At 38.3% G+C, this 20,022-nt stretch overlaps 1 protein-coding gene across 6 annotated transcripts in view; it reads left to right on the top strand.

Annotated features, from left to right (window-relative positions):
* The window catches only part of KDM4C (lysine demethylase 4C), a 447,042-nt gene that overhangs the window by 400,233 nt on the left and 26,787 nt on the right, over nucleotides 1-20,022 (top strand). The gene's annotated exons all lie outside the window — the stretch shown is intronic.

Raw genomic sequence — 20,022 nt, 5'->3', positions numbered from 1 at the left:
GTAGTGAATGTATATGGGGGTGATGTTTATTCAGAGGAACTAGTGAATGTATATGGGGGTGGTGTTTATTCAGAGGAAGTAGTGAATGTATATGGGGGTGATGTTTATTCAGAGGAACTAGTGAATGTATATGGGGGTGGTGTTTATTCAGAGGAACTAGTGAATGTATATGGGGTGGTGTTTATTTAGAGGAACTAGTGAATGTATATGGGGTGGTGTTTATTCAGAGGAAGTATGAATTTATATGGGGGTGGTGTTTATTCAGAGGAACTAGTGAATGTATATGGGGTGGAGTTTATTCAGAGGAACTAGTGAATGTATATGGGGTGGTGTTTATTTAGAGGAACTTGTGAATGTATTTGGAGGTAGTATTTATTCAGAGGAAGTAGTGAATTTATATGGGGGTGGTGTTTATTCACAGGAACTAGTGAATGTATATGGGGGTGGTGTTTATTCAGAGGAACTAGTGAATGTATTTGGAGGTAGTATTTATTCAGAGGAACTAGTGAATGTGTATGGGGGTGGTGTTTATTCAGAGGAACTAGTGAATGTATATGGGGTGGAGTTTATTCAGAGGAAGTAGTGAATGTATATGGGGGTGATGTTTATTCAGAGGAACTAGTGAATGTATATGGGGTGGTGTTTATTCAGAGGAAGTAGTGAATGTATATGGGGGTGATGTTTATTCAGAGGAACTAGTGAATGTATATGGGGTGGTGTTTATTTAGAGGAACTAGTGAATGTATATGGGGTGGTGTTTATTCAGAGGAAGTATGAATTTATATGGGGGTGGTGTTTATTCAGAGGAACTAGTGAATGTATATGGGGTGGTGTTTATTTAGAGGAACTTGTGAATGTATTTGGAGGTAGTATTTATTCAGAGGAAGTAGTGAATTTATATGGGGGTGGTGTTTATTCAGAGGAACTAGTGAATGTATATGGGGTGGTGTTTATTTAGAGGAACTTGTGAATGTATTTGGAGGTAGTATTTATTCAGAGGAAGTAGTGAATTTATATGGGGGTGGTGTTTATTCAGAGGAACTAGTGAATGTATATGGGGTGGAGTTTATTCAGAGGAACTAGTGAATGTATATGGGGTGGTATTTATTCAGAGGAACTAGTGAATGTATATGGGGTGGTGTTTATTTAGAGGAACTTGTGAATGTATTTGGAGGTAGTATTTATTCAGAGGAAGTAGTGAATTTATATGGGGGTGGTGTTTATTCAGAGGAACTAGTGAATTTATATGGGGGTGGTGTTTATTCAGAGGTACTTGTGAATGTATATGGGGTGGAGTTTATTCAGAGGAACTAGTGAATGTATATGGGGTGGTGTTTATTTAGAGGAACTTGTGAATGTATTTGGAGGTAGTATTTATTCAGAGGAAGTAGTGAATTTATATGGGGGTGGTGTTTATTCAGAGGAACTAGTGAATGTATATGGGGGTGGTGTTTATTCAGAGGAACTAGTGAATGTATATGGGGTGGTATTTATTCAGAGGAACTAGTGAATGTATATGGGGGTGGTGTTTATTCAGAGGAACTAGTGAATGTATATGGGGTGGTGTTTATTCAGAGGAACTAGTGAATGTATATGGGGTGGTGTTTATTCAGAGGAACTAGTGAATGTATATGGGGTGGTGTTTATTCAGAGGAACTAGTGAATGTATATGGGGGTGATTTTTATTCAGAGGAACTAGTGAATGTATATGGGGTGGAGTTTCTTCAGAGGAACTAGTGAATGTATATGGGGGTGATTTTTATTCAGAGGAACTAGTGAATGTATATGGGGGTGGTGTTTATTCAGAGGAACTAGTGAATGTATATGGGGGTGGTGTTTATTCAGAGGAACTAGTGAATGTATATGGGGTGGGGTGTTTATTCAGAGGAACTAGTGAATGTATATGGGGGTGATTTTTATTCAGAGGAACTAGTGAATGTATATGGGGTGGAGTTTATTCAGAGGAACTAGTGAATGTATATGGGGTGGTGTTTATTCAGAGGAACTAGTGAATGTATATGGGGTGGTGTTTATTCAGAGGAACTAGTGAATGTATATGGGGTGGTGTTTATTCAGAGGAACTAGTGAATGTGTATGGGGGTGGTGTTTATTCAGAGGAACTAGTGAATGTATATGGGGTGGAGTTTATTCAGAGGAAGTAGTGAATGTATATGGGGTGGTGTTTATTCAGAGGAACTAGTGAATGTATATGGGGTGGAGTTTATTCAGAGGAACTAGTGAATGTATATGGGGTGGTGTTTATTTAGAGGAACTTGTGAATGTATTTGGAGGTAGTATTTATTCAGAGGAAGTAGTGAATTTATATGGGGGTGGTGTTTATTCAGAGGAACTAGTGAATGTATATGGGGTGGTGTTAATTCAGAGGAACCAGTGAATGTTTATGGGGGTGGAGGTTATTCAGAGGAACTAGTGAATGTCTATCAGGGTGATGACTTAGTTTCATGGTTTGATGTCTAGCAACATGTTTCACAGGAAAAGCAGTTTCAACAGAAGGCTTTTTGACACTGCAATCAAATCACGTAACTGAGGTCAGGGTTAGCCAGTCTGGTGACCTTGTTATCCCTTCTCCGTTCAGATGGCTTTTCAGTTTGGGAGGCTGAGCTTTAACAACACAGCCATCATTGTCACCTTGCCTTGAGTCTCTTTTGATGCTTTGCTTTTTATTGTACTTGGGAAGATGTTTCTTAATGACTTTTAATGGCAGTAATTGTGCATTATGTACAATTAAAAAGTAAATGTAACCCCACAAGATTGCTCAAAAATATTTCTAGGATTTTGGTCTCCTGGGGTTGAAGAAACATTGATTCAGGTAGCTTTTTAATGCATAATACCCTGTGCTGTTAAGAATGACAAGTCTCTAAACAAAAGATTTTAAAGCAAATGAATTTAAACACATTTAAAACCCCAGAACTTGCTCATAAACTCACATAGAAAATTGTCATAGAAAATTGTCACCTGGCAGGATTCTAGCTGGAGCATCATGTTACTGCACTGCCATTGTTATTCGGAAACAGCATCCTTCAGGTGGCTGCTGTCCTGTGCCTTCTGCATAGTGACCCATGTGGTTGGTTCTGTATGGGAACCACAGGAGCATGCCACCAGTTGGGCCTACAGGAATTCGTAAGAATTTCCAGGAGAACTGATACTTACTGACATTTGCCCAGGCCCTAATCTGAGAACTTGACCCCATGAGCCCAGTTCCTCCTAACCCAGGTACTAGGCATTATTATTTTTCATATTTTGCTTCTGAGGGAACTGAGGCGCAAAAAGGTGACTAACTGTCCCAAGGTCACACATAACTTGGAAGTGTCACTTCCACGTAGTCTGGTTCTTAGGATTTCTGCTCTTAATCCTCAGGAAGAAGGGATGTTTAAAGCAGAAGGGGGTAGCATAGACAGTGGCATGAGTTGACACAGTTGGAAAAGGGTCATCTGTCTTATGTTTATTTGAATAATAATTTCTTTCTTTTTTTTTTTTTTTTTGCAGTTTTTGGCCAGGGCTGGGTTTGAACCCACCACCTCTGGCATATGGGGCCAGCGCCCTACCTTTGAGCCACAGGCGCTGCCCCTGAATAATAATTTCTTTAAGGAAAAACACTTGTCTCTGAGCAGGTTCTCTCCTTCATCCAACCTGTCCTTCCTCCACTCCCCACCATTGCACCCCAGTCTCTTGTGTATTTGGTTGCTTGTTTGTGGCCTCTTACACCAAGTAGGAATGGTTCAACCATGTTATATTTCCAAATTCCATACAATTTCCTACCACATCAGCACTGTGGCCTTGTTCCTCTTTTCTGTCTTTGCTGTCTTGGTGCTGAATGAGACTTCCCCAGCTTCACCTCCTTAGGGGCTCTACATGGAAAGTTGTTTCCCTTACTATATTGCATTAGGCAGGGTCCCAATAGGTTATATGTATGGAGTGAGAGAGAGGTCTCTTATAAGGAATTGGCTCTGTGGTTTTGGAGGCTGAGAAGTCCTAGAATCTGCCATTGGCAGACCTAAAACCCAGGCAGAGCTGATGTTTCATTTGAAGTCCAAAGGTAGTAAAAAACCTGATATCTGAGCTTGAAAGCAGTCAGGCAGGAAGACTGTCCTCTTATTCCAGGGAGGGTCAGCCTTTCCGTTCTCTTTGTGCCTTCCAACTGCTTGAATGAGGCTTACCTACTTTAGAGAGGGCTATCTGCTTTAATGGATCTATAAGTTGAAATGTTAAAGTCATCTGGAAGTACTCAGATTAAGTTTTGACCACATATCTAGAGCACTCTTTGTCTCTGGCAAGCTAACACAAAATTAATCATCATAAATACACTGTCCAGGCTTGGTGCCCATAGCTCAGTGGTTGAGGCGCTGGCCCCATGCACCAAGGCTGGTGGGTTTGAGCCTGGCCCAGGCCTGCTAAACAACAATGACAGCTGCAACAAAAAATAGCCAGGCATTGTGGCAGATGCCTGTAGTCCCAGCTACTTGGGAGGCTAAGGCAAGAGAATCGCTTAAGCCCAAGAGTTTAAGTTTGCTGTGAGCTGTGATGCCATGGCACTCTCCAAGGGTGACATAGTGAGACTCTGTCTCAAAAAATAAATAAATACGTACATACAGACCATACATATATACATAGTTAGACTGTCCAGGGACACGAGGTTTGTGGGTTGTAGACGATCTTGACCTTCTGGAACCAGGAGCTCTGGCTCCATGGTAGGGTGTGATTTCCTCTCCTGCCATGCAGACCATTGTGTTGGTCATTTTGCGGCTCTCTAGAGATCCATCCTTAGCAGTGTTTGTCCTGGTCATCACCTAAGTCCTGAAATCCAAAGTCAGGGTTTAGAAGGTAATTTTTTAAAATTTAAACTGTTAACAAGTATTCAGAGTCTGTTTCTTACTGAAATTAATGATTTAATGCCTTGGTAGTATTTAACAAGACTTTAGTTTGATATATAGAAATTTGATTTTAAATTTTAAGATATATTATATGTATACATTAAATATATTATAAATATGTACATGTATACTTTATTCTACATATGATATTATGTAAATACCTGTATTTTTATACTACACATCATTATGTAAGCCATGGGGCTTAATAGCCAATATCATTCCACTTCTACTTTTGATATTTATCTAGATCAGAACTGTTATCTGGGAGATGGGGACCCTGCTCAGTACCATAATCAGGAATTTCATCAGGATATAAGATGAAATGTTCAGGCCCATTTCTGTCTCAGTATTTTGCAGATCATGGCAGAATTATTATTTAGTAGAAACGCTTTATACATTTCGTATTCCTCAGAGAAATCTGGATTTTCTTGTAACATCAGAAACTGGTGATAGAAAATGATTTTTCTTCTGTTTGGCTGAAAACTCTCTAATCCACACAATGGACATGTCAGGTGTGGGTGCTGCTGGGAAGAACCGTCATCAAATGTGGTGTGACACCATGTTATTGGCTAATGAACTAGTTTCTCTAAGCCTCAGTACTTGTTAACTAGAACTGCTGTAAGGGTGCAGTGCAATTTTAGTTTTCTAACTATGAAAATCTAATTTAGGATATCAAGTTTAATTATCTCAAGTGATTTATTTATATATGACATAAATATAGTCCCTTATAAAGCCTGATAATTTCGTAAAGAAAGTTACATTCCCTTATTTATAGAGTCGATGATTACAAATCATTTCATAAACTCAACAGATGAGAAACCCTTTAATGTAGGCTGGCCTATGCATGTTTGAGAATAAATTTCGCAAGCATTAAAATGCTTATGTTAGGATTATGTGACTGGAGAGAGTATTTGGAGTGGTAGGGAGAAATATTCTTTGTACTACCAGGAAAATTCTTTCCCTACCTAGGTACTTTATTTCTATGATAGCCAGAAATATGTCCAAAACATTTTCTCAACAATGCACCTGCAGAATGTATATATCCACCCAGTTAAACTCAGCATGCAATCTGTAGCTCTCAAGGGAGGTAATAAAAGATGTATTGCTACACACCTCCATCTGTCAGTCTGTGAAATTGCAATATACTCCTGATTAATTTTTTTCATCTCCCACTATTTTGATGGGGATGAAAGTTTCTTACCCAAAAGCACTGAATGAGCACAGAGATTTCAGGACCCCTCTTAGGCTCTGCCAAAACCTGAGATCTTCTGGCATGCCCATGTTGACAGTACAGGGATGACCATTTCCTTTACTCTGAACTCCGAGCTCAGTGTGGGAGAGGAGGATGGTGCAGAGGGCATTTGATTGTTCTAGGGTGGAAGTGAAAAGAAAAACAGGACCATTTAGACACCAAGATTCCTTCATTGAAATGTCCATGAAGACTGGCCATCTTTTTCAACCTCTGTCAAAATGTAAAAAAAGCACAAAAACAATATTCTTCAGGAGTCTAGGGATAAATGGTCATTGGCCTTTAATTCTGAGGGCTTTACAGTGCAAACTAAGGTTCTTAGAACTAATTTTTCCCTTCAAATATATGTAATTTTCTTAAACTTTCCAGCTTCATTTTTCTTCATTCTAAATGGAAGCATAATTAACACCTTCAAGGATTTTTTTTATTATTATTTATTATTAAATCATAGCTGTGTACATTAATGCAAGCGTGGGGCACCATATACTGGTTTTATAGACCATTTGACATATTTTCATCACACTGGTTAACATAGCCTTCCGCATTTTCTTAGTTATTGTGTTAAGACATTTATAGTCTACATTTACTTCGTTTCACATGTACCCTTGTAAGATGCACTGTAGGTGTGATCCCACCAATCACCCTCCCTCTGCCCATCCTCTACCCCCTTCCCTCCCTCTCCCCATATTCTTAGGTTATAACTGGGTTATAGCTTTTTTTTTTTTTAATTAAATCATAGCTGTGTACATTAATGTGATCATGGGGCACCATACACTGGTTTTATAGACTGTTTGACACATTTTCATCACACTGGTAAACATAGCCTTCCTGGCATTTTCTTAGTTATTATGTTAAGACATTTACATTCTACATTTACTAAGTTTCACATATACCCTTGTAAGATGCACCGCAGGTGTAATCCCACCAATCACCCTCCCTCTGCCCCCCCCCCCCAGGTTATAGCTTTCATATGAAAGCCATAAATTAGTTTCATAGTAGAGTTGAGTACACTGGATACTTTTTATTCCATTCTTGAGATACTTTACTAAGAAGAATATGTTCCAGCTTCACCCACGTAAACATGAAAGAGGTAAAGTCTCCATCTTTCTTTAAGGCTGCATAATATTCCATGGTGTACATATACAACAATTTATTAATCCATTCGTGGATCTATGGGCACTTGGGCTTTTTCCATGACTTAGTAATTATGAATTGGGCTGCAGTAAACATTCTGGTACAAATATCTTTGTTATAAAGTGATTTTTGGTCTTCTGGGTAAATACCTAGTAGGGGAATTATAGGATTGAATGGTAGGTCTACTTTTAGATCTCTAAGTGTTCTCTAAACATCTTTCCAAAAGGAATGTATTAATTTGCATTCCCACCAGCAGTGTAGAAGTGTTCTCTTTTCTCCACATCCATACCAACATCTCTGGTCTTGGGATTTTGTGATATGGGCTAATCTTACTGGAGTTAGATGATATCTCAAGGTAGTTTTGATTTGCATTTCTCTGATGATTAAGAATGATGAGCATTTTTTCATATGTCTGTAGGCCGTGCACCTGTCTTCTTCAGAGAAGTTTCTCTTCAAGTCCCTTGTCCACCCTGAGATGGGATCACTTGTTCTGTTCTTGCTAATACATTTGAGTTTTCTGTGGATTCTGGTTATTAAACCTTTGTCGGAGACATAACCTGCAAATATCTTCTCCCATTCTGAGGGCTGTCTGCTTGACCTTTAAGGATTATTGAATGGACTAAAAGAACTAAATGCTGGACACGTGGTAGACCGCAAATCAAATTTTTGAGGATATTAACTTCAGCATGTAGAATTTTCCTCCCCGTCTATGTTATGTACTTTTGTGGTCTTGATGAAATTTGTATCCTCAGAACTTTGTTCTTATCTTGTCAGGTTAAATGGGAACCTGCACTGTACTTGTGAGATTTCACTTGGTCAGCTTATGGTCCCTACTTATGTAAATTAGTCCTGGCATTTTTTTGATTTTATAATTAATATTCTATCTTGTTCCCTACATTTATGTTCATTTTTTTGCTCTGAGGGTTAAAAAGCATCATTTCCATGGCTTTTCATAAGAAACTCTGCTTCAAAGTAAGCTCATATTTATTTCACAAATTTAATACTTGCAAAGTCACAAAAAAATTTTAATTTGCCCAAGTTTCTCCAAGTATGTGGTTGACAGTTAGGTCCAGATGGGAGGTCAGCCCCGCATGCTCCATTGCTTGTTATCTGGGAAGTTTACTTCTGGTGGCTTAATGTAGCTGAGAAGACATTGTACTTCCCTTGAGGGTCAAGCACAGCATCCACAGACATGGTGTGGGAAGTTTCTTTTGTCCAGCACTCCTACTTGGCAAGCATAGGTGTTTGGGGTGATCTGGGTGTTTAGAGGCAAAATATCCAAGTGGTTTTGGGAAAAAAAAAGAATAGTTAGTTCTCAGAAGCATTCTCCACTATGGAATCCCAGGAATGTTTTTGTATGCCTCTCAGCTCAGCTCCTAGATTTTGAGGCACCCTGAATTTTCAGGTCAGGTAGCCAGGCAGACACTGACAATGGCAGGGGCCTTCGTCAGTGAGGCCGCCTTGGCTTTGGAGAGTCACATTCCATTTCTGCCCATTGTGTTAAGTTTGATGTCCTTTACCCTCCTCCCCCAGCTATTCTGGTTCTTCTAGAATCAACGGACATTTGTCAGAGAAGGCTTTGGAAACATTTTTGCTTTTTTGGAGTTCTGCAGGTGTGGCCCACCAGGCAGTAACGGGGGTAGAGCCCTTGATGCTCTATGACTTTGGAGCTGGGAATCTGTGAGATGAAAGAAAGGCTTTACCAAATTCCCATTGATTTTTTACTCCCATGGAAAGCCTTTTATATATTAAAAAAACAAAATTATTACTTTCATTTTAGTTATTCAATTTAAAATTTACTTTACTAAGCATTTAAATTCATTTGACAAATTTTATTTATAAATCTAATTTTTGCATAAAATAAACTTATTTGTTTCTTGATTAATGTTTATATAATGTATAAATTTGACAAACAAAGTCCTAAATATTTTACATTTAAGTAACAGTAATTCCTGAACATCTTAACTATGATCAAAAATTTAATATATACATTTCTCACTGATGTCACAATTTTTCTAAGTACTTAATGCTCATAACATTAATAAGCCAGACATTATTAGTTTAGTACTTTAAATTCTCTTAAGTACATTAGACATATTCAAAAACAATACATAAAGCCATATAATGTTTACAAAACACATAATTATACCTTTGTAGACACAATTTACATACAGTTAATAGATAAGTAGACAGACTTACTCACCCAAGAGAGAACAATATTACCATATTTTATGCTAGGAGTTTATAAAGACAAAATTATCAAAGAATCTCAAAGCCATTGTACAGGCATGGAGTCTAGTTATACCTTCAAAGACCAAAGCCTGGAATGTTGGACAGGGACTCAATTAAGGTTGGCTTTCATCACATTCCTCCACTCTCTAAAACAACTGTGTCCTTTCCTGAGGCCCTAACCAGTCTTATGAGTTTTATGTATTGTCTCTTAAGGTCATGGAGGTGGGTACTGTCCAGGTCCTGGAGTTTTATTACCTTTTGTGTAGCTCCTGTGACTTTTTGCACTAAATCCTGGGCCATACTAATGGAATGTTCAAGCCCTTAATTTAAGTTGCATTGCACATTTTTTCTCTTGTATGTATCTCACTGATTACAATTCTGTAGGCATCGTATTGACAATTTTCATTTATCACTGGTGATCCTCTGAAGAAAAGTATGTCATTGCCCTGATGTTCCATGCCGGAGATTAACTAGTTGCCACGAAGACATACTGTCAGTTATGTTTTTCTTCAAATATCCACCTCCCTCACCCGACAGTATTTCTCTTATTTTTAGTTTGGTCATTATCTCAAGGTGATTGGTTTGGGGAACTTATTCTCAGGAGACAGCTTCCTGGCATTTCTTTCCTATCATTTTCTTTCCAAGACGACTCAGGAATAGCATCTCATCTTCAGTCTAACAAAATCAAAATAACTACCTTGAACTTGAGAGCAGTGTTATTAATTTCCAGACTTCATCATCTCTTCTCATTGCAGAGCTTAAACTCGAGGGTAGCAGGCATCATCAAAGTCCACCCGTGTTTGGGAACATTCAGTGATGGCATCCTTTCTGAGTGAGGGCTGAACACTGTGTTAGGCATCGTGGGTGATTCAGATGTACACATTTGTGTAGCAGTGATCTCTGTGTTTTGGAGGCAAAATAAATTACCCAGAAGTTTGAAAGATTAAGAACAAAGTTGTTCCCAGAAACAATTTATTCTAGGAGACCTTCAGAAGCAATTTTGGGTCTCTTTTGGCAGCCAGATTTTGAGGTTCCCTGGATTTTCAAGTTAGGTAGTCATGACCCCTTCTGTCTATGAGGCTTCCTGGGCTTTGGGCAGTCACTCATCCCTGTCCATTTAAATGCCACTGCACACTGATATCCTTTACAAGAAGAAGATCCAGTGGAGGTTACTGACAGTAAATTCAGACATGGAACCAATTGTGTCAGGCCTAAGTGTTTAAGGAAGTCATACTGAGGAGGAGAGTTGTGAGCTGGATTACTGACTTACAAGCATTCTTTACACATTCTAGATCAGTGCTTCTCAACCTTCCTAAAGCCGCGGTACTTTAATACAGTTCCTATGGGGCGTGACCCACAGGTTGAGAACCGCTGTTCTAGAAACAAGCCCTTTGTTGGATATTTTGCAATTTTTTTCTCCCAGTCTGAATAATATTCCATTATACGGTATGAATGTAACATGTTTTGTTTATCCATTTACCAGTTGATCAACATTTGGATTATTTCCAGTTTGGGGCAATCATGAATAATGCTGCTGTGAGCATTTCCTTTTAAGCCTTTGTGCAGCCATGTGTTTTCATTTTTCTTAGGTAAATACCTAGGAGAGAGATTGCTGAGTTATAAAGTAAGTATATATTTAACTTTATAGGAAGCTGCCAAACTGTTTTCCAGAGTATCTGTACCGTTTTGTATTTCCACCAGCAAGGTTGGATGTCACTTTCTCCACATCCTTGCTAACACCTGTTATCAGGCTTTTAGATAATACCCCTTCTAGTGGGTATACAGTGGTATCCCAGTGTCATTTTATTTCCCTAATGACTTATGATTTTGAGCATTTTTTTCAAGTCCTTATTAGCTATTCATGTATCTTTTTTGGCCAAAAGCCTATTTAGATCATTAAAATATTTTTAATTTTATTTATTAAGTTGTTTATGCTTTTTATAATCTATGTACAAATCTTTTATCATATATGTCATTTACAAATGTTTTGTCTCAGTTTGTGTCTTGCGTTTTCACTTTCTTAATGGTGTCTGAAGAACCAAGGTTGTAAATTTTGATGAAGCCCAGTTTATCAACTTGTTCTTTATGGCTCATTCTTTCCATGTCATATCTTAAGACATCTTTGCCTAACACAAGATTATGAAGATTTTTCTCTTGTATTTTCTTCTAGAAGTTTTATAGTTTTAGATCTTACATGTAGATCTATGATCCAGTTTGGGTTAATTTGTGTGAGGTCAGAGTCTAAGGTCTGTAAAATAAAAAACATACATCTTAATTAATTGAATTATTGTAAGGGTTAAATGAATGTCCGCTATCATCATTAGCACCACACCTTACTCATAGCAGTTAGTCAAAAAATGTGTTGGCTCTTTTCTGATCTTTGACTTACCAGCTTTCCAAAAATTGCATTGCAGAAGGAAATCCATGTAGATTATTTTTTCTTAATATTCTGAACTTTTCTAAAAAGCTCTGTGGACAGCTCATCTGCAGATCTGCTTAATATCATGACTACTTTGGTAATGTGTATTGTTTAAGTCTTCGGAATTTTGATTTCAATGTTATAATTTCTATTCTTTTAAAGGGAAAAAATAGAAAAGACCAGATGAAACAGTGGTCCCCTGTGCAGCAAGCCCTTAAAAATGATAAATTTGTTTAGACCTTACAAATACTTTGGTATTTTTTTAGATCATTGTTTCCAGGATCATATTTCAAACTAGGACATGTTTTGTTTTTCTAAAAAAAAAAAAAAGGGAGGACAGAAAGGCAAGAATTTATTTTTGTTAGCAATGCAATAGAAATTAATGAAGAAGTGCTTAAACTCCAAATTTTCTATTTTAACTTGAACTTTCTGTCATAGCACTTATCCTAGTTTGATAGATGACACCCACTACACTTTGAACTTTTTGAAAACAAGGGCCCTGTCTGAGTTACTGTTACGTACCTAGTTCTCAGCACAGGGCCTGACTGATACTAAGTGGATATTAAATAGTTGTTAAATTACAAACTAAGTAATATTTGTAGCATCACAGTTTCAGGTATTAAATTTGTTATTCTATTTCATACCTTAGACAATAAGTGTGTTATTTTATTTTAAAATTCATAGTTAACATCAATAATTGTTTTTAAACAATTTAAGTTCATGGAGTTTCATGTCTTTTCCATGTAAAGAATATTAGTCCATTGAGCAAGACTGTGCTCCAGCAAGTAGTCCCTAGGAAAACCTAAGCCTTCAGTGTTTTAGCTTCTGTATGAGATTTCTTTAAACAAAATTTCCAGTCCTAAAAATATTTTGAAACCACCGGTTTAGGAGAAGTGAACTTTATGTACTGTCCTATTGCTGTAAGAGTGAGAAGTCTGTCCTTGACTGAGAGCAGAATTGTTGGGGATGTCTCTAGTGGTCTTAGAGGCGCCCCGTGAATATTTGGCACCAAATTATAAAATTGTAAGTGTCTGTGACATCAGTTCTAAGTGTCAGGGTAGAGCTGAATTTACTTCCATTGAATAGAAAATACATAATCATTATTAAAATTTCCTTATTTCTCCTAAGAAATACATGGCCAGATGTCACTGTCATCAGAATGTAGTGTCCATGATTGACCCCCCTAGTGCTCTTTAAATTAAAACAACCCACTAGCTGTCTATGAAGCAAGGTTTAGTCTTTTAAATCCTTCTTTGTTCTAACTTCATTTTGATCCTGAACCTAGACACTGTGACCCTGAGTGTGATATAATTAGGTTGCTACATACGTGCTTCAGAAATGCCTGACACTTTCCAGACTTAATCCTTCCTGTAGCACATTTGTAAGTGCAGCTTTCTGCATATGATTTCTGAAATATATAGAACTTCCTGAGGCGAACCTGTTTACAGGCCATTTTACATTATCTTTCACCTCTATCCAACCTAGGTGCTAGCATATAAATTGGTGACACATCCCAGAAGATATGGGACCCGTAAATCAATGAAGAATTTATGTCCCTGTTTGACCATAGGGTTTAAATCATTTTGGGAATACAGTGAACTTTGTTGTTTGATAGGCATATCCAGAAGAAGTCAATACTAACTGCTTATTGATAAATAACATTGCCTTCATTTTATTATCATATTTCTTTTTTGCATCTTATTTGAAAGAGGTTTATTAATTTCCATGGGTGAGAGAGAACCAGTACTAAATCTTGCCTTTTGTATTATTAAATAAATTTTATTTTGAAGTCATCGTATGGGGCGGAGGGAGAAGAGGAATGTTAGAAGGAAGTTTGGAGAGAAATTGGAGTGAGAGCATTTTTTTTTTTTTTTGAAAATCTTATGCTTTAAAGGTTTTATCCAAGGCTATGAAAGAACTTTTTATTTGTACAATATTTAAGTTTTTCTAAATGTTTTGATAGTATGTTGAATAATGGTATGTATGTGGTTTTTAAAGTAGAGTTTTCTATCAATAATGAAAGTTGGTATGATCTATGCTTGAAAAAGATGCCTTTTGTACATTTATGGCTAACAACTCAACAAAAAAGGGGGGCATGTTAAAATTATGCATATTCAATTGTAGAGATACAGGATATATTCATAGGTTATTGCTTTTAAAACATGCCTGATATCCTTTCTAACTTAATTGAGAATAATATGATCCAATGGTTTCTTTGTGTATCATCTTTTTTTTTTTTCTTGAATAACAGATAAAATTGAATCTTCTAAAACAGCTTCTGATTTACACCCTAAAAGGAAGTGACTGGCACAAAACAAGTCAGGTGTTAGTAGTTGTATTCTAAGCAGCCAACACCTGAAGCCATATTGAAATAGAAACTGTAAGAGAACTATTGAAAGAATGTGAATGCGAGTGCCATTGACAATAGGTGATATTCTATAATGAAAAATATATATATCTGTCTCATCATGCAACAAGCCTTAGCCTAGGCTGGAATGGCTATACCAGACTCTGTAACTTCACTGCTGCCGCTGCTACTATTTACCAGGTATTTTATTCTCTATTTGGTCAAGGAATTTGACATGATATGTGTATTACACACGAGATTTAAGATATCGTCACAGGGGCGGCGCCTGTGGCTCAGTCGGTAAGGCGCCGGCCCCATATGCCGAGGGTGGCGGGTTCAAACCCGGCCCCGGCCGAACTGCAACAAAAAAATAGCCGGGCGTTGTGGCGGGCGCCTGTAGTCCCAGCTGCTCGGGAGGCTGAGGCAAGAGAATCGCTTAAGCCCAGGAGCTGGAGGTTGCTGTGAGCTGTGTGAGGCCACGGCACTCTACTGAGGGCCATAAAGTGAGACTCTGTCTCTACAAAAAAAAAAAAAAGATATCGTCACAGTTTTAAAGTTCATGTTAAGACTAGTAAAACCCTTTTCCTATTTATTTACACTGGAACTCTATCCCATGTCATTAGTTATGTTTTTTGCAGGTTTTTTTGTTTTGTTTTTTTTTTCTTTTTGTTTTGTTTGGTTTAGTTTTTGAGACAAGAGTCTCAAGCTATCACCCTGGGTAGAGTGCCACGGCATCATCATAGCTCACAGCAACCTCCAACTCTTGGGCTCAAGTGATCCTCTTGCCTCAGTATTTTGTATTTTTTAGTAGAGGTGGGATCTTGCTTTTGCTCAGACTGGACTCAAACCCATAAGCTTAAGCAATCCACCCACTTGGACCTCCCAGAGTGGTAGGATTACAGGTGTGAGCACACCACCAGGATTTTATGTTTGTGTTGTGTTGTGGTTTGCTTTTGTCTTCGTTCACATGAAGCTAGAAGGGCAAAAATCAAGCCAGTATCTTAACAGAGGGTTCCCTTCCACAGAAATCTAACGAGGATGGGGAGCCAGTAAGTGTAGTGCTCAAGTTCTCTTTTTTTCTCTGAGTGAGGAGGTAATCAAGATGTGGAAAATTGATGAAACCTCTTCCTTTCTTAGACAAAAAATTTCTACAGGGCCAGGCCTTTGATGAGCCACATCTGGGTACCTGCATGTGGTGATATATGGATTCTCTAGTCAAAAAATATCTTACTCTCTAATAAGTGATAGCCTTAAAAAATTTCTTTTTATAGTGAGTACCTACTACATGGCAGGCATTGTGCTGGACCTTGGAAATATGATGGTGAGAAGTAAAATTGAAATGGTTTTTGCTCTTACAGAATTTATAATACAGTGAGAGAGTAACATACAGTAGTCACAATACTAAAGATGTGCTTCACATTGAGAATCTTCAGATAACAGTAATATGGTTCTATAAGAGCATATAACCAGGCTCAGTGCCTGTAGCTCAGTGGCTAGAGCACCAGCCACATACACCTGAGCTGGAGGGTTCAAACCCAGTCTGGACCTGCCAAACAACAATGACAGCTGCAACCAAAAAATAGCCAGGTATTGCTGCGGGTGCCTGTAGTCCCAGTTACTTGGGAGGCTAAGGCAAGAAAATTGCTTAAGCCCAAGAGTTTGAGGTTGCTGTGAGCTGTGAGTTCACAGCATTCTACCAAGGGTGACATAGTGAGACTCTGTCTCAAAAAAAAAAAAAGCATATAACCAAAAAAAACCCTTATTTAAGTGGGCACTGAAGGTAACGTGCAATATGTGTTAACTAGATAGACAAAGGGCAGAGGGAGAGTATTCTAGGCAAGGCAGGCACCTCTGTTGGAGAAGTGGATGATGAGCTTATCAAAGAAGGAAAGGGCCAGATTAGGCAGGACTGCAAAGAACATGTTGTAGGGTTGGGCGTTCTTTTGTTTTTGTTTTTGTTTGGTTTTTTAATTAAGATAGGATCTTGCTGTATTACCCAGGCTGGAGTGCAGTGAACATTCACAGGCATGATCATAGCTCACTGCATCTTTGAACTCCTGGATTCATGGGATCCTCCTGCTTCAGCCTCCTGAGAAGAATATAGACATGTGCCATTCTGTATCTCTACTCACCACCATTCACTTTCTTGAGCAGAAGTCATCATAAGCAGATTTATTATGAAGCATTTTCTTTGGCTATGATGGAAAAAAGAACTGGAGAGTGTGCCATAGTGAATTCTTGGAGGTGAGTTAGGAGAACACTACAGTAGGTCAGAGGAGAAATGCTGGTAGCTTGGACTATGTTTGGAACAGAGAAAGGATCTGAAATACATTTAGAAGGTAAAATCAAGAAGACATGGGGATGGATTAATAGCGGGGGCCAAGGAAGAAAGGTATGACTCTTGGGACTCTGGCTTGCCCCAAATGGAAGGTGATACCTGTCATTGGATTAGAGAACTTTGGAAGAAGCCTAGGGTTCTAGGGCCAAGATTATAGGTTATGAGACTTGGCCATGTATGGGTTTCTTCCCTTCTGCTCTATTTTCCCCACCTAGAACAATTTCTGTTATTTAAGACCATCCTAAGACCCCCAGTTGGCAAAACATAGTTTCTCCCAGAGTGCAATGGCTGCTGAGTGAAAAGTCACATGCCATAGTTTAAGAAGAGATTCCATACTCAGGAAGTGGCATGGTCACACACTTCATCTGTAAACTGATGACATAACATACATACCCACCCACCCCTAACTTCACACACACACACACCCCTAACTAACCCATTGATAAACAATGAATGTTTGCCCAAGAGATTCTTCAATATGACAATATGGCCACTGAAATTGATGTGTTATATTTAACCTTTGGGGGTTTCCATCTTGACCCAGAAATTTAAATTGAATGTAACCACGTATTTGTAGACCTGAGCTCTCTCCAGCACTCGTTTACCTAATTTTGCTCTTCCTCTGTTTTCTGTACAAGTAGTCTGTGTGCTCTCTTCTGAAACTTTTACTCCCCCTCTCCTTTAGGTGGCTGTCCCTGCCCTCACCAGGGCTCTCTCTCTATGCAGGAACATAGAGGTTGATACATCTACTGTGTTGCCTTGGGAAGAGCCCTTGTTTTCTGAAAGAGATGGAGTGATGCCATTACAGAGTCTTGAATGTCCCTCATTTTTGAGGTTCATTTATCTTTTTCAAAGGGAAAGAATTGGTGACTAATGTCAGTAGACAAAATGTGTGTGGTTAACAGTAATGATAAGAATTAGCAACTAATATTAGCAATCATAGCTGTACAATGTTTTGCATAACATACCCATGGCTAAAGTTCAGGCAATACAAAGGATATAAGATGAAAAGTTCATGTCCCTGCACCACCCACATTTGGAAATGCTTCTTGTATATCCTCTCAGGATTTTTTAGACATACATACAAGTGAAATTCATTTGAATGCACTTGGGCACCATATTAACATGCTAAAAGCTAGGAGTTGCATCCTGTGGATTGTTAATGTCATTGCTAATTGGATGAGTGTTTAAAGCTGTTGAAGGCAAAGCTATCTCCTTTTATCTTCTATCTGCATTCTTTTTAATCCTTGAAGTCTGTCTTCCTCTCTTCCCAGTTTGATCTGTGAAAGCCAGTCTCAGCTGTTCTGGCTCCAGCATTTCCTCCACTGCCCCCACCTCCCAGGTGCCAATCAACCCTGGGGTCGCCCAGCTTTGGTGTGTTTTGGTTCCCAGTCGCCTCTATGTACGAATCTATGTCATTTCAGAATTGAGTGTGTCTGTTTCAAGGAAAGTAACTGAGAATGCTAACCTTGTTCTTTTTTGGTAGATTGAAAAAAGATCGTATCACAATTGAAATATAATTGACTGACTACCCAGTGTTCATTAAGCACGTAGGAATGCACCAAGAATCAGGCTTCAAACAAAGGCTAAGAACCGGTGTGAAAAGAAAAGAGAAATTTTTACTTTAAAGGTTCCTTGAATATCAGAATGAGGGCATGACATAATCCTTGATGTAATTCTGAACTGGGCATTCCATGTTTGAATACATCAGTAAAGTTATACGTTTAAGCCTTTGTGGGTTAAAAGCTCTTGCTGGGATAATTCTGACAGTGTTGAGGTATCTACATATCATTTTCATTCTCCTTGCCTGGGAGTCTATAAACAACAAAATTCTCCTTAATTTCATATTAAGATTATTTTGATATGACTGTTTCTTGACAACACAAGAATCATTTGGGGAGTTTCTTACTTCCCTTTAAAGGTAATAGTGTTTGCGTAAATAGATTAATTATCTTCTCCTCAACCATCCTATTTATCTGTCTACCATTTGTGACAGACCAGTCTCTGGTGAAATATGCTGGTAGTAATTACACACATCCTGTTCTTTATAAAACAGTCTGTTATGAACATGATTGCTTTACTTTAAGCATTTGCATTTAATCTAAAAGGAAGGATATGTTGAACTAACAGATAGAGGCAGCTTACATGGAAAATATTTATAGAATGGAGTTGCTCATATTTTTTGCTATGCTCAGGAACACATTGGCAAATTTGAGGAAATTCCATATTAATTAATTTGTACATAAATGTTCTGTACTCCTCTGCTTTTGAATTTGACATAATGTGAGCTGACATGTTTGATACGTCATATTCTCACAAATCCTTTGGCTTGTCTTCACCCCTTCCTGGCTCCTCCTTTAATCCCCTATTTAAAATCCTTTCCAGGTGTCACTCGTTTGCTCAAAACCTTGTACCACTGGGCTGTGAAATGCAAATTAAATTCAATTGTAGCCAACTTGTGGTGCATTGTGACTCTGCAGGCCATGTTGCTGTTCAGCCCTTCTCTTTATTTATTATTTTTTTCTTTTATTAAATGATATACACATATATTATGAATACATTTATGTATTTGTGGGGTACAGTGTATTGATTTTTTTATATAGTTTGGAATGCTTACATCAAACTAATTAATATAGCTTTCACGTCATTTACTTAATTATTGTGTTAAGACATTTATGTTCTATACTTGGTATATTTGACTTGTAGCCTTACAATATGCTTCATGGGTGTGGTCCCATTGTTTACCCTCCCTCTATCGAACCTCATTCCTCCCCACCCATCCCCCTCTACTTCGCTCCTTCATCCTGGGCTATAGTTGTGATCTATCTTTCATAAGAAAGTGTGAGTAATTATAGTTTGGTTTCATAAAAGTACCAAGTACATTGGATACTTTTTCTTCCATTCTTGAGATACTTTACTAAGGAATGCAAGCTAATATGTTCCTTTTGGAAAGAAGTTTGGAGAACACTCAGGGATCTAAAAGTAGACCTGCCGTTTGATCCTGCAATTCCTCTACTAGGTGTATATCCAAAAGACCAAAATCACTTTGCAAAAAGGATATTTGCACCAGATTGTTCATTGCAGCTCAATTCATAATTGTCAAGTCATGAAAGAAGCTCAAGTGCTCATTGACCCATGAATGGAGCCCTTCTCTTTAAAATAGGGACGTTGGCCTACATTGTTTCTCAGGCCTTTTCCCATTCTGGCAGGGGAGGAAAACAATGAGCAGTCCATAGTCATCTCTATCAGCAGTGGAATCCCCTGGGCATACACGGTCCCCTTTCCCTGAGCCGCAGCCCTGCTGGCCTCCTTTGTCCTCGGGTGAAGGAGTAGTACAGGTAGTACAGGCGGGGGCAGCTTGGGAAAGGTCGAAAACTAAAACCTGGCTATTTGTGTGGCCACACAGCCCCC

The sequence above is a fragment of the Nycticebus coucang genome, chromosome 2, assembly GCF_027406575.1.
Source record: "Nycticebus coucang isolate mNycCou1 chromosome 2, mNycCou1.pri, whole genome shotgun sequence".
Lineage (NCBI taxonomy): Eukaryota > Metazoa > Chordata > Mammalia > Primates > Lorisidae > Nycticebus > Nycticebus coucang.
Note: the sequence above shows the minus strand (reverse complement) of the source record. Positions and strands in the feature narration are given on the sequence as shown.